The 14,915-nt window shown below is 38.4% G+C and overlaps 1 non-coding gene across 1 annotated transcript; it reads left to right on the forward strand.

Annotated features, from left to right (window-relative positions):
• The first annotated feature begins 5,276 nt into the window (after positions 1 to 5,276).
• LOC141663074 (small nucleolar RNA R71) lies at positions 5,277 to 5,383 on the forward strand. Its single transcript, XR_012551160.1, has one exon. It is a non-coding gene; the product is annotated as a small nucleolar RNA R71 (small nucleolar RNA).
• The last annotated feature ends 9,532 nt before the right edge of the window (positions 5,384 to 14,915 follow it).

The raw sequence follows: 14,915 nt of genomic DNA on the forward strand, positions 1-14,915 counted from the left end.
GCAATTATTACAGTTGGATTAATTTATTCATATGTACGCATGTCACGTATTATCTAGCATATTTCTATTAGGTGCAAGAATGTGGAAATCCATTTCTAAATAACTGCTAGATATATATACCATAGGGTCTCCCAATTATATCTTGGGGACAAAATAACTAACCGAGTTCATACATAGCCTGATTATAATACATCATTACATGTCCTGGATACTGAAATGCAAATACATATGTCGAGAACCCTGAAAGGCTAGGAATTCTATCTACTACTAGCTATCCTATCAAAATTGGTGACAAGTCACCCAGCCTTCTTCAAGGTCAAGAATTAGTCACTAGTCCCTCAGTCACTGTCACTGCGCGTGAGGTCACACACCCTCCTCATCGCTCCTTATTAGGGCGAAAACACGCGCTAATATTCATGCAAGTATATGCCTTCGCAAGTAGTATAAGATATAAATCAGATTCGTTCCCACAGAGACTGGTTTAGGTTAAGTTCAATTTATGCACCTATGCAATAATGTACGGTTATCGCTCAATGCTAAGACAAATAACAAATTGGATTTTTATTAAACTAAGAGATTATACGAAATAACATTAACTAAGAGAATTGAGGTTGAATTAATATATATAGCAAACATAGGATTCTAACTTCATTACTACTTCATTCAATAGCCTTTTCGTTCTTAAGCTTAGCATGTGATGGTGATGACACTAATCAGATAACACGAAACTGATAAACGCCAACTTTCGTTGCATGAGTACAATTCTACCAGACATCCACAAAAGAGATAGAAGCTGAATAGACACCCATTATATTGAGACCCTATATGTCTATAGAATTTGACAACACAACGGTTTAAGCATAAGTTATCTATCTTGATTACATAGGGCAAGTAAGATGGTTAAAATTACCTACGAATCATGCATAACAAATACATGAACCTATGCTAGCATGGCAAGTTCTAAACCTCTATATTCACTATCGCTTCAATAGAGATTAACACACTATCTTATATATTAGCTATGCACATAAGACGAATAAGCACAACCAATACTAGGATATCAATCAATCAACACACAGAAAGATATCGAAACAAATTAATTATTGAAATCCATAAGTAAATCCGCTAGAATCCTATAATAATAATTAGTCCATAATTGAAATCATCGTCACCATGGGTTCCAATGAAAGCATGGTATAAACAAGGTCTTAATAAACTGAATAATAATTAAAGTACGAATAAACGAGATCTAGGTTCAACAAGAACGAAAACGAGCATCCAAAGTTACAACTAATTCAAAGAATCACAAGTTGAAAATAAGATCTTCTTTTTCGGAGTTGTTCAGTGCTTCTAGGTCTTCTCCTTGGTATCCCAATCTTCCCGGATGATGAAAACCCTTTTTGTAAGTATATATACGCCCCTAGTGGACCTGGACCCTTAAAATCGTCAAATTCCACTCAAATAGGGTTTTTCAGCGAAATTAGCGACCAACCACGCCTTAGTCGGCCGCCTCAGCTCTCCAGGCGGGCGCCTCAACTCTCCAGGTGGGCGCCTCAGCTCCCAAGCGGCCGCCCCAAATCCCAAGCGGGGGCCTGCAGCCTGTTTGGAAAAATTTTGATGAATCTTGTTTTGGCCATAACTTGAGTTCTACTCGCCAGAATTAGGCGATTCAACTGTCCACGCAAAGCTAACAAGATTCTCTACAACTTGACAATGGCCTTAGATTCCAAATCTGATCAATTTTTATCATATTTCCTTTAAAAGCTCTTTTCTTCATATAACTAATACTTGAAATGCAATAACACAAAAACACATCAAAATACCAATAACTTGAGTCCAAAATACCAATTTAAGCTTGTAATAAAGCGTTCCAAGTGGATATAAAATCCACTTATCACACCCCCAAACTTGAATCGATGCTTGTCCTCAAGCATAAACAGACTCAAAACTACAAAACAAACCTAATGCATGAATGCAACTACGTGAATGCAACTAAATGATAATGCAATCGATCCCCTCAGAATAACCATAACCATATGAATAAGCCAATGCCTCTAACAATGCAATGACTTAAAACAGAGTTCGAATAAATCCCACAAACCAACTCATAAACCAGAAACGTGCGTGTGTGGAATGCTTAACAGATATCTCTCGATACTAGATCAATAACCATAACTTATATATCATTCAAACAATCAAAAGTTTATAAATAGAATAGACAATAAACGCATTATGACTCACAACACCTCCTTTCTACTAGAGTTATACAAGGATTCACACTATTATTGAACACATAACAAAGATGCTTATTTGACCGTGCAATGAATGAGGTCCCAAAAGACTTATGCAATAATACCCATGTAGCGAGCGTTAGGTTAGCGGATCCCAGACTATAAAAAGCCTTAGGTCACTAGGCACAAAGTCCCCTAGAACTTAATAAGTCGAATATTAAAGAGCTCACTCTTGATCAATTTTGCATAAACCCATAATTTTTTTTTCTTTTTTTTCTCCTTTTTCTTTTTTTTCAATAATTTCTGAATGAGTGCGTTTCGCTCCATCTCATTCAACCCTAGACTATGCATAAAAATATGAGCCGGCTACTAGCCATTTGACGCCTAGCCTTATAATAACTAACAATGAAATCCAAGTTTTTCTCCGAATAAGTTTTTACGTCATTACGAGAATATCACAAATTCTAAATATAACCAAGTGATTAAATCTCAATAACAAACAAGTATGATCATGATCTAGATCAAAAGCAACCCTATAAGACTTTATGAAAATATTTATTTCTGGCATGCAAATTAATTCATTAGGACTTAAACATCCATCTATTCGTCATCACTACACTTAAATCAACATAAACTTATCAAATATCATAGTTCATCTTAAGGGATCATGCTAAATATGCATGCAAATGCAACTATATGAAATCACATAAAAATAAACAAATATGTCCTAAATGAACAATGATGCAAAAATATGAATAAACTACAACTAAACATGCAATATGAATATATATGAATCCATATGGACACACACACTACTAATCCTTACATTATCACCCCCTAACTTAAAATTTTCAATGTCCTAATTGAAGGTAATAATAAGGATTTCAGGCATACCTAGTCGTCGGAAAGATCACCATCCTCGGGTGGAGGATCAGGTGGCCAATCAACCTCGCTACCAGTGTCTCGGACAACAGTACCGAAAGCGCATGTTAAATCTTTAGCAAAACGATGGTGAATGTCGTGCATGGCCTCCATATGCCTAGTCACTCGCCTGCACTGCTCATCACCAAGACCAAACCTACCAACTGTCTGTGGCGCATGAGAAGAACCCTCTATAGGCACTAGAAGATCCGTACAGCCACTCTCTACATCATCAAAAATATATCCCAACCCCTTATCATGGGGTGCACCTAAGAATGAATAACTAAAGTGATCTGGCTTTCGGTTGAGCTCAAATGTGGGAGCTTCTTGAATAAATGGTTCAAAACGCTCCTGAGAAATTTTCAGCTCTGCTAACCCAAGAGAATCGAATGGCATATCCAACTTCCTCATCCACGAAGGTGCATTCAAAACCTGCAATTGCTCTGCTCCCTCTTTATCTGCAGAATTTACTACAGAGTCGACGCACTCTACTTTAAAGCACTCCTCTTTAGCTGTGGGTAACTTTATTTCCTTGAACACATTAAAAGTGACCATCTGATCATGAACCTTCATCATAAGCTCTCCTTTTTGCACATCGATCATAGTTCAGCCTGTAGCCAAGAATGGTCTTCCCAAGATAATGGGAATCTTCTTATATTCCTCGAAATCAAGAATTACAAAGTCAGCAGGGAAGAAGAGTTTATCCACCTTAACCAAGACATCCTCCACTTTACGTCATGGATAAGCGATGGAACGGTCAACTAGTTGCAATGACATGTATGTTGGTTTTGGATCAGGCAGACCAAGCTTCTTGAAGATAGATAAGGGCATCAGATTGATGCTAGCTCCTAAATCACATAACATTTGTCGAATGACAAGTTTCCGATGGTGCAAGGAATAGTGAAGCTTCCAGGATCTTTAAGCTTCGGAGGCAACTTTTGTTGCAGTACAACACTGTATTCCTCTGTTAGAGCAACGGTCTCTAAGTCATCGAGCTTTACTTTCCGAGAGAGAATACCTTTCATAAACCTCGCATAGCTAGGCATCTGTTCAAGAGCTTCAGCGAAAGGTATGTTGATATGAAGTTTCTTGAACACCTCCAGAAACTTCTCAAACTACTTATCCAGCTTTTTCTTCTACAGCCTCTTAGGAAAAGGAGGTGGAGGATAGATATGTTTCTCCCCTGTATTACCCTCAGGAAGAGTGTGTTCCACAGTAGTCTTCCTTGGTTCCACCTATGCTTCCTTCTGCACTTCTTCTTCATCCACAACTGCATTTTCTGAAACTTGAGATTTTTCAGGCTTTTCGTCTTGCTGAATTTGGGGGCTTGCAACCTTTCCAGACCTTAAGGTGATGGCATTCACCTGTTCTTCAACTTCCCTCTTGCCTGGATTTATTTCTGTATCACTAGGAAGCGTTCCTGGTGGTCGATTCAATAAGGCATTAGCAATTTGCCCTATTTGGTTCTCCAGAGTCTTGATAGAAACAGCCTGGATTTGGCATATAAGAGCCTGGTTTTTGCACATAAGCCCCAACTCCTCTAATTCATATTTTTCATTCGAAGATAGACATGCACCATGAGTATGTTGTTTTGGTTTAATTTGTTGCTGAAAACCAGGAGGGTTGAATAGCTTATTTCCAAACTGCTGGAACGGCTGTTGCATCGCATTCTGATTGTTGCTCTAGCTGAAGTTAGGATGATTCCAGTTGTCAGTATGATAAGTGTCTGGAACTGGTTGCTGCGATCTCTGAAAGTTGCTCACAAACTGAGCTGAGTCACTAGATATAGCGCATTTCTCCGTCACATGCGAACCTGCACATAGCTCACAAATACTGGTTATATGATTAACACCATAGTTAGCCAGAGAATCGATCTTCATAGATAATGCCATAAGTTAAGCAGTGATAGCCGTAGCTGTATTCACTTCAAGAACTCCTACTACCTTGCCCTGTGGACATCTCTGGGTTGGATACTGATATTCATTAGCAGCAATCAGTTCAATTAGATCATAAGCTTCCTCATAGCTCTTTGCCCATAATGCTCCACCTGATGCTGTATCGAGCACGGGTCTGGACTGTGCTCCCAACCCATTATAAAAATAAGTGATGATCATCCAATCAGGCATTCCATGATGAGGACACTTCCTAAGCATCTCCTTGTAGCACTCCCAAGCTTCACACAAAGATTCTCCCATTTGCTGCGCAAATTGAGTAATAGCATTCCTGAGTGTAGCTGTCTTCGCCATAGGGAAGAATTTAGTAAGAAACTTCTGAGCAAGATCTTCCCAAGTAGTAATCAAACCCGCTGGTAGAGAGTGTAACCAGCTCTTACCCTTGTCCCTCAGAGAGAATGGGAACAGTCTCAGCTTCACAGCATCTTCAGAAACACCGTTGAACTTGAAGGTGTCGCAGATCTCTATGAAATCCCTAATGTGCGTATTGGGATCTTCCGTTGGATAACCCCCAAACTGGACTGAATTATGTACCCATTGAATTATGCCAGGCTTAATCTCAATGGTATTAGTTGTGATAGCTAGCCTGATAATGCTTGATTGAATGTCATTGACCTTGGGTTGAGAAAAATCCATCAAGGCTTTCGTTCGTGCTGCTGGATCTCCCATTGTAATGAGTACCTGAAACACAAACAAATAAACCGTGAGAGTAAAAGAGTCCGAGTCAGTGAAATTTAACGACCACTGATGACAAGCATATAAACTAAAAATTAACACCGAGTCCCCGACAGCGGCGCCAAAAACTTGTTAGGGCGAAAACACGTGCTAATATTCACGCAAGTATACGCGTTCGCAAGTAGTACAAGATATAAATCAGATTCATTCCCATAGAGACTGGTTTAGATTAAGTTCAATTTATGCACCTATGCAACAATGTATGGTTATCGCTCAATGCTAAGACAAATAACAAATTGGGTTTTTATTAAACTAGGAGATTATATTACATAACATTAACTAAGAGAATTGAGGTTGAATTAATATATATGACAAACATAGGATTCTAACTTCCTTACTACTTCATTCAATAGCCTTTTCATTCTTAACCTTAGCATGTGATGGTGATGACACTAATCAGATAATACGAAACTGATAAACGCCAACTTTCGTTGCACGAGTACCATTCTACCAGACATCCACAAAAGAGATAGAAGCTGAATATGCACCAATTTTATTGAGACCCTATATGTCTATAAAATTTGACAACATAACGGTTTAAGCATAAGTTATCGATCTTGATTACATAGGGCAAGTAAGATGGTTAAAATTACCTACGAATCATGCATAACAAATACATGAACCTATGCTAGCATGGCAAGTTCTAAACCTCTATATTCATTGTCGCTTCAATATAGATTAACACGCTAACTGATATGTTAGCTACGCACATAAGACGAATAAGCACAACCAATACTAGGATATCAATCAATCACCACACACAAAGATATCGAAATAAATTAATTATTAAAATCCATAAGTAAATCCGCTAGAATCCCATGATAACGATTAGTCCATAATTGAACTCATCATCACCATAGGTTCCAATGAAAGCATGGTATAAACAAGGTCTTAATAAACTGGATAATAATTAAAGTACGAATAAACGAGATCTAGGTTCAACAAGAACGAAAATGAGCACCCAAAGTTACAACTAATTCAAAGAATCACAAGTTGAAAACAAGATCTTCTTTTTCGGAGTTGTTTTGTGCTTTTAGGTCTTCTCCTTGGTATCCCAATCTTCCCGGATGATGAAAACCCTTTTTTTAAGTATATATACGCACCTAGGGGACTTGGACCCTTAAAATCGTTAAATTCCACTAAAATAGGGTTTTTCAGCAAAATCAGCGACCAGCCGCGCCTCAGTCAGCTCCCCAGGCGGGCGCCTCAGCTCCCAAGTAGCTGTCCCACATCCAAGGCGGGCGCCTGCAGCCTGTTTGGAAAAATTCTGATGAATCTTGTTTTGCCCATAACTTGAGTTCTACTTGTTAGAATTAGGCGATTCAACTGTCCACGCGAAGCTAACGGGATTCTCTACAACTTGACAATGGAATTGGAATCCAAATCTGATAACTTTTTATCATATTTACTTTAAAAGCTCTTTTCTTCATAAAACTGATACCTGAAATGCAATACACAAAAACACATCAAAATACCAACAATTTGAATCCAAAACACCAATTTAAGATTGTAATAAAGCATTCTAAGTGGATATAAAATCCACTTATCACTCATGCCAACATCAGCTCTGCATCAACTACCGGGATGTATCCTCCAATCGCCGTCATCCTCATCTGAACCCGGGTACGGAGCTCGATCCCATCAATCTCCCTGCGTGCTATGGATGGGGAAGCAGCTCTGAAGTCCCCTGGATATCCTAGTCTGATGGCACTCTCAGCTGTTAGTGCCTGGCTTAACTCCACAATACGGGCAGGTGCCGCAGTGATCTCAGCGTTAAGCTGAGCCACCATCCAGTCTTGTACAGCTACATGTATGGTCGCCAGGGATGGTAGAGGTGAGTCTGGGTCGCTAGAGGATATGTCATAAGCCTCATAGACCTGTGTATATATTCCATCCTCCATTTCATCATTAGTATAGGGCAAAGGGCTCTGCATCCCTGGGTGTGGTGTAGGAGAGCTAATAGTTGTGAGAGAGTACATCTCTACATCCCTCCATCCTAAGTCATCCCCCCGGGGCATCTCTACGTCATCAGCTAAGGGGACAGGAAGGTCAGTCTCGTCCTCCGGGGTATCCTCGGTAGGGTCATTATCGAGTCATCAAAGGGTGGGTTCTTTAGCTCGGGAGTACGGTCACGCTCAGGAACCATAACATCATCAATAGGGTCAACCTCCCTCATAGGCTCCACTGGTACCTGACACAATAGGCATGGTGTTACTAACTTAGAGCCGGAATTCCCTTGAAGGTTAAAACTGTCAAGACTACCCGTGTAGCCTGACGAAGAACTCGACTTGAGCTCTAATTGATTATTTATTATCATTATGTCTACGTATTTTATATCCTATCATTTCCAAGATTTGATAACCTAAGGCTCTGATACCATTTCTGTGGTGCCCCAAAATCCGGGGACATGAATTTCGGAAGCCACGCCATCTAAACCACTATAAACCACATACCTCACATCACAATATTTAAATACTCATACTTTACGACCCCACACTTATCATACTAACACACTTACAAGTTATTGTCTTGGAAACAAACCATTCATTACTATAGTAGATCAAACCACAAAGTGATAATTATTACAACCCAAAAGTAATTAAGTCTTACCGGGGAATAACCTTTAAGTAAGGCTAGTCCGTCGGCCAAATATATGTTTCTTATTTATTACCTTACATAAGTCATACTTATAAATAAGCCGAACTAAAAACAACTGAAAACCAATCCAGCTTATTCGGACTACCTGCGGTATAACACCAAACAATCTACTAGACAACTGGCCATTTCTTACCCGTTTCCTGGCTGTGGTTCTCATGGTAGGCATCTTGATTCACTATTGTGTTTTATCAATTTAAGAAAACAAGTATGAGCTATAATGCCCAGCATAGTAATGTACAGTATGAAAATGACTATATGATAAACTTACGTAAAACATCATATATGATAATGTACAGTATGATACACACCTTTTGATAGTTTCCCTTGGTGATACACACCTTTTACGAAAACAATCCTTTGGTGGATTTTATTAACCTGCGAATACCTTAATAGTAAACCCAACACCTAGGCTTGGGTTACGGTATTGCATCATAATTCCAATTGGAAGAATAGGACACTCGTTGGAGCCATCGCATATGATGATCAGTCGTAATACGATAATATTAACCTTTTCTACTAGTAGAAGGACGAAACCTTTGTATCCCGGTTATCACCCTGGCCGCATTCGAGATACGTGTCCCATTTTGGGTATACACATACTTCACAAGTTCCTGAGTACACCGAGTACCTTCGCCTGCGGTACCTTTGGTAGTCCATCCAGCACACATAGTACCAGAGTCTACCCCTCCCTTGTCCTTTTAAAAGAATTCTATCATATCTCAAGAACTCGAACCACATCGAAGTTCCCCAAGCGTTTTGCTTGTTGATAGAAACAACTTATCTCATTAGGGTATATATATATATATACGTACTTTCAAAATTTTCGGGGGAAGTACTAAGGATGTGAGTTGACCGTTGTCAACAGATAATTAAATAATGGGGGGGGGAGTTTCTCTTTGAAACTATATTCAAAATATTAAAATAAGTCGAGATAATATTCTCCGACGATCTGAAATTATTCGAATGATTCCAAAATATCTGAGGGTATTTTAAAGCAGGTTCTATAATTTTTAAATCATAAATAAACCCTTTTTATAAATAACAAATAATTAAATGATAATTGCTAAATAATTAAACCTCGAAGAAGTTTACTTTTTAAAAGAAAATAATATTCCTCAACTAATCTATGTTTAATAACTTAATGAACTTTTAATATTTACTCGAGTCCGAAGTAAATATTTACTGGAGAATACTTCTCCATAATAAATGAATAGTAGATAAATATTTCTTGTCCAAATGGTAAAGTATAGTTAAGGGAATACGATCTTTGGAAATCGTTTTAATAAAAGTTCGAGGTGTTTAATATTTTGTATGTGGACGTTGGATCCCTTTAAAACGTACTACTATGGACTTGTAATCGTCCTATAATATCACCGGAATGATTCCCGGGTTTTTAGCTTGAAATCCCGACCGACTCTCGGTCTTATTATAATACGTCATGCTTATAGCGGAATAAAATATTTCACGATATATATTTATCGTACAACATCGCTACATTATGCGAAAATTCAATAACTACGTATCATGGCAAACATGGTTTTTATGCAATGATAATAAACAATCCTTTCATAACACAACAGTAAATGGAGTTGGGTTCGCAAACTTGCCTGGGCATTTCGAGGTGGAGGATGCTCTAGGTTCCGCTCGGAAATCTATAACCATAACACAATTCATTTTGTTAGGTCCCGTTCTAATTTACGGCGACTCGCACTCATGCGCTACTTATTACACACCCTCTCAACCTATAATACCCTTATTATTCCTTTAAGTCCTTATTCACATTATGGTCGCTTCCTTTTTCAAAGTATCTTAAGTCCATTTTCATTTTCGCCGTCGGCTCCGCTTATGGATTCTACGGTTTCTAATCGCGCGGTCTCGGCTCCGATATTTGTATTAAACTGAAAAATCATTATTTCTACTTGAAATTTTTATGGAAGTTATAAAACTCAATATAATACTCTCTGTAAAATTTTCATGAGTTATGAAATTCTTAAGTCTATTCTTTATATTTTTAAAGTTTGTAATTCGTAGCAGTTTTTGTCGCGTAAATCAATTTTAGTGAAACGGCCATAACGTTTGATCCGTAAATCGGAATCAAGCGATTCAAGAACCTAAACGATCCTTATAACATTTTATATCATAATAAAGGGTTAATTTTCAAGAAACTAGAGTTTACATCCTCCAGACATTCTGCAGAAACTTAAAGTTACGTTTTGTTCATTTTAGTGAGATTACGTTTACGATCAGAGTTTTGTTTACGCCTTAGATCTTTATACTACCACCAAAAATCAACATATCATCATCAACACACTAACTCCTCTCAAGAACATCATGTTCTTGAGGCAACAACAATCAATCTTAAATCTACTTAGTTAAACATCAAGATTTCAACAATATCACTACTAAAACTAGTTTTACAACTACATACTAAAAGGATCTTGAACTTAAATCTTAAATAAAGTTGGGTAAAAGATTTTTACCTTTCTTGAGATCTTGAGATGTGTTCTTGATGATGGTGAAGTCTTGGGAGTGCTTAGTATGGTTTTTTGAACCTAAAACAACCATTTAAATCAAGAAACCAAAGAAGAGTTACTATTCATACTATTCATTCTCAATTTTCTTGACTTTATTTCACCCATCAAAAATTGATAAAAAGAGCTCAAAGATTTATCTTACCTTAGTTTGGTTGTTAGGAAGCTTGAGAATTAATGGGAGGATTTATTCATGGCTAGAGCTTGAAGATTTGATTTTGGTTTCTTGGCTTGAAGAAGAAAAGTCGAATGGAGAGAAGTGGGAGAGAAAGAGAGAGTTTTTGGTGATGCTTCTTGGCTGTTTCTTGGAATGATGCAAGTGATAGCTTGTGATATCTTATATTGATTTTTATTCTCTATTTATATCCTAGTATTTGATTTATGTTGCCAATCTTGGAGACAAATCTAGCTAGCTTGTGGTAAATTACAAGCTAAGCCACTTGCTTATCCCCTTTAGCTCACTATTTTATTAGCCTTTGTTGATCATCCTATCTCTAGCTCACTATTTGATAAAGTAACCATGGTTACTTTCTTACCATGGTTAGTTAGCGCATTACGTTTATTTAAACGTTTGCGCGTTCGCTCGGTCGCTTATATGTTTTCGTAATACTTCCTCGTAAATGGTTCACGACGTAATTCCTTTCATATTTATTCCTTATGGTTTGAATTAACATACTTGGATATAAATCCATAGGGTTTTAAATTTGTAATTATATTGTGATTCCCGTAATCCCCGATGATTCATAAATATCGTCATTTTTCAAAGTTCGTTTTCTTCGAAAACTAATAGCGTTTACATACACTCATTTAGTACATAATATCATCTCCGAAACTCATTTTCTCATGCACTACATAGTGTGGGCTAAAAAGTTTTTCCCCCGTCCGTTAGGGTTACTATTCATTAAATATTTTACAAGTTCTAAAAAATTTGTGTTATTACAGTCGCTGATGTTCAGCCTTCACTTTCTGGCATGTCAAACACTTGCTGACCCACTCCGCTACTTCTCTTTTCATGTTAGGCCACCAATAATATTCCTTAAGGTCACGGTACATCTTTGTACTTCCTGGGTAGATTGAATATCTAGAGTTGTGCCCTTCGTGCAACAGCTCATCCTTTAACTCTTACACATTTGGAATCCAAATTCGGGACACATACCTCATGATCCCTTTCTCGTCCTTTTCGCATCTCACTTCCGCACCGGTCAATGTTCCTCTTTCTTCACTCATCTTCTTTTCCTGATATACTCGTATCTTTTCAGTCAGTTCCGGCACTAACTTAATCTCAAATAATCCTTCCGTTCCCTTACCGGTCATTCTCACGTCAATTTCCATCTTTTCAAATTCTTTAATTAATTCCTCAGATGTCATTATCATCTTGAGTCTTTCCTTCCTACTAAGGATATCAGCCACCACATTGGTTGTACCTGGGTGATACAAAATTTCACAGTCGTAGTCCTTAATTAACTCTAACCACCTCCTCTGTCTCATGTTTAGTTCTTTCTGAGTAAAAATATATTTGAGACTCTTGTGGTCTGTGTAAATTTCGCATTTCTCACCGTACAGGTAGTGCCTCCAAATTTTCAGGGCAAACACTATGGCTGCTAATTCTAGATCGTGCGTTGGGTATATGATCTCATACTCCTTCAATTGCCGAGAGGCATACGCGATAACCTTTCCGTGATGTATAAGCATACATCCTAGTCCTTTATGCGATGCGTCGCTATATATCACAAACTAGGGGTGAGCGCGGTGCGGGCGGTGCGGTTTTTTCCTCAAACCGCAAACTAAACCGCACATGCGGTTTGCTCAAATTTCCAAACCGCAACCGTGCCGCGTACCCTCGAAAACCGCATAAACCACACCACGAAAATGCGGTGCGGTGTGGTGCGGTTCACTGCGGTTTATACTTTACATGTTCAAAAAAATTTAATAAATACAAAACTTAAATTTAATCAAATTTCCAAAAATAGTTTTGATCAATCAGAATTCAACATCTTAGTTCACTAGTATAAATACTTGGATTTTGGTTATCCTAGTGAAGAAATATAAACAAGAGATTGTATAGTCTCTTTTTTATTTTTCAGAAGATCGTATGGTCCATTTGAATTCCTTAATGAATTTAACATATAATTCTAATTCAATAAAGATGCTATGGCCATCTGGTGAAATTCAGTTTAACTAAGAACATAAAATGGTTCTTTATGTTACCCAATAGGAATATAAGTGTATATATATATATAATATATTAAATATTGCGGTGCGGTTTGAACCGCATTTCAGAAATTTAAAACCACAACCCGCATCGCACCGCGCGGTTTATTAAAAATTCAAACTGCAACCGCACCACGAAAATTAAAAACCGCGTTTTGCGGTGTGGTTTGGTGCGGTGCGGGCGGTTTTTGCGGTTTGTGCGGTTTTCTGCTCACCCCTATCACAAACTCTCCCTTTCCATCGGGAAGAGCGAGCACTGATGTTGACACCAGTCTCCTTTTCAGTTCCTGAAAGCTTACCTCACATTTCTATGTCCATACAAACTTTTCAGTTTTCCGGGTAAGTCTAATCAAACCTGAACACTCTATTCATCAAATCCATAAGAACCTGTGGGTATATTGGTTAGCCCAAACAACAAGACTAAGAACTCATAGTGTCCATACCTAGTGCGAAAAGCAGTCTTTGGTATATCCTCAGGTTTGATTTTCAACTGGTGATATCCTGTCCTCAAATCTATTTTGGAAAAGTGTACAACACCCTTGAGTTGGTCGAATAGGTCATCAATCTTAGGAAGAGGGTACCTATTCTTGATAGTCAGCTTATTCAACTCTCGGAAGTCTATGCATAATCTCATATTGTCGTCCTTTTTCTTTACGAACAGTACTGGCGCTCCCCATGGCGATACACTGGGTCTTATCATCCCATTATCTAATAACTCTTGCAGTTAAGAAGCTAGTTCCGTCATCTCAACTGGGGCTAGCCGATAAGGGGCCTTAGATACTAGTGTCGTTCCTGGTGCTAATTCTATAGCGAATTCTATTTCTCTGTCGGGTGGCAACCCTGGTAAGTTCTCTGGAAACACATCCTCGAATTCATTCACTATCGGTAGGTCCTGTATGTTAGGAACTTTTTTCTTAGTATCCATCACAAAAGCTAAATAGGTCTCGTTACCTTTATTTAACAATCTTTTTGCCTGTATCATGGTCAGAAATTTATGGGTCTGTCATCGACCTCTAAACACTACTTCTTTTCCATTTTGTACTCTTATTTTCAACCTCTTCTGCTCACAATCTATTTGCGCTCTATTATTGGATAACCAATCCATTCCTAAGATTATATCGAATTCTCCTAACGCAAATGGGATTAGGTCAACCTCGAAGACCTTCCCTTCTAATTTCAACTTGCATTTGGGGTGTACTTGATTCACAGGAATTATTTCTGTGTTTGCTATTTCCACTTGTAATACCTCACGTAAGGGTACGACGTTAAGTTTTAACTTTTTATCAAAATCTTGAGATATAAATGACTTGGTCGCTCCAGAATCAAATAGGACATTTGCATGTTCAGAATTTAACAGAAGGGTACCTTCTATTACGTCAGTGTTCCGGATAGCGTCCTTAATGGTCATGTTGAAGGTCCTAGCAGCTGGGGGCCGGTTGGATGCAGCTCTGCTCATCCCTGAGGCTGGGGGCTTCAATTTCAGGCAATCTTTCCTCATGTGTCCTACTTTCCAACATTGGAAACATGTGACGCTGGGTTGGTTGCAGTTGTTGGCAAGGTGTCCGGTTTGGTCATACTTATAGCATTTCTGAGGGGCTCTCGCCTGGTTGCACACTCCAAGGTGTCTCCTCCTACAGGTTTGACACTCCGGTATTGAGGCGCGGGGTTAGCTATGA

The sequence above is a fragment of the Apium graveolens genome, chromosome 5 (genome assembly GCF_009905375.1).
Source record: "Apium graveolens cultivar Ventura chromosome 5, ASM990537v1, whole genome shotgun sequence".
In the NCBI taxonomy this organism is placed as follows: domain Eukaryota; kingdom Viridiplantae; phylum Streptophyta; class Magnoliopsida; order Apiales; family Apiaceae; genus Apium; species Apium graveolens.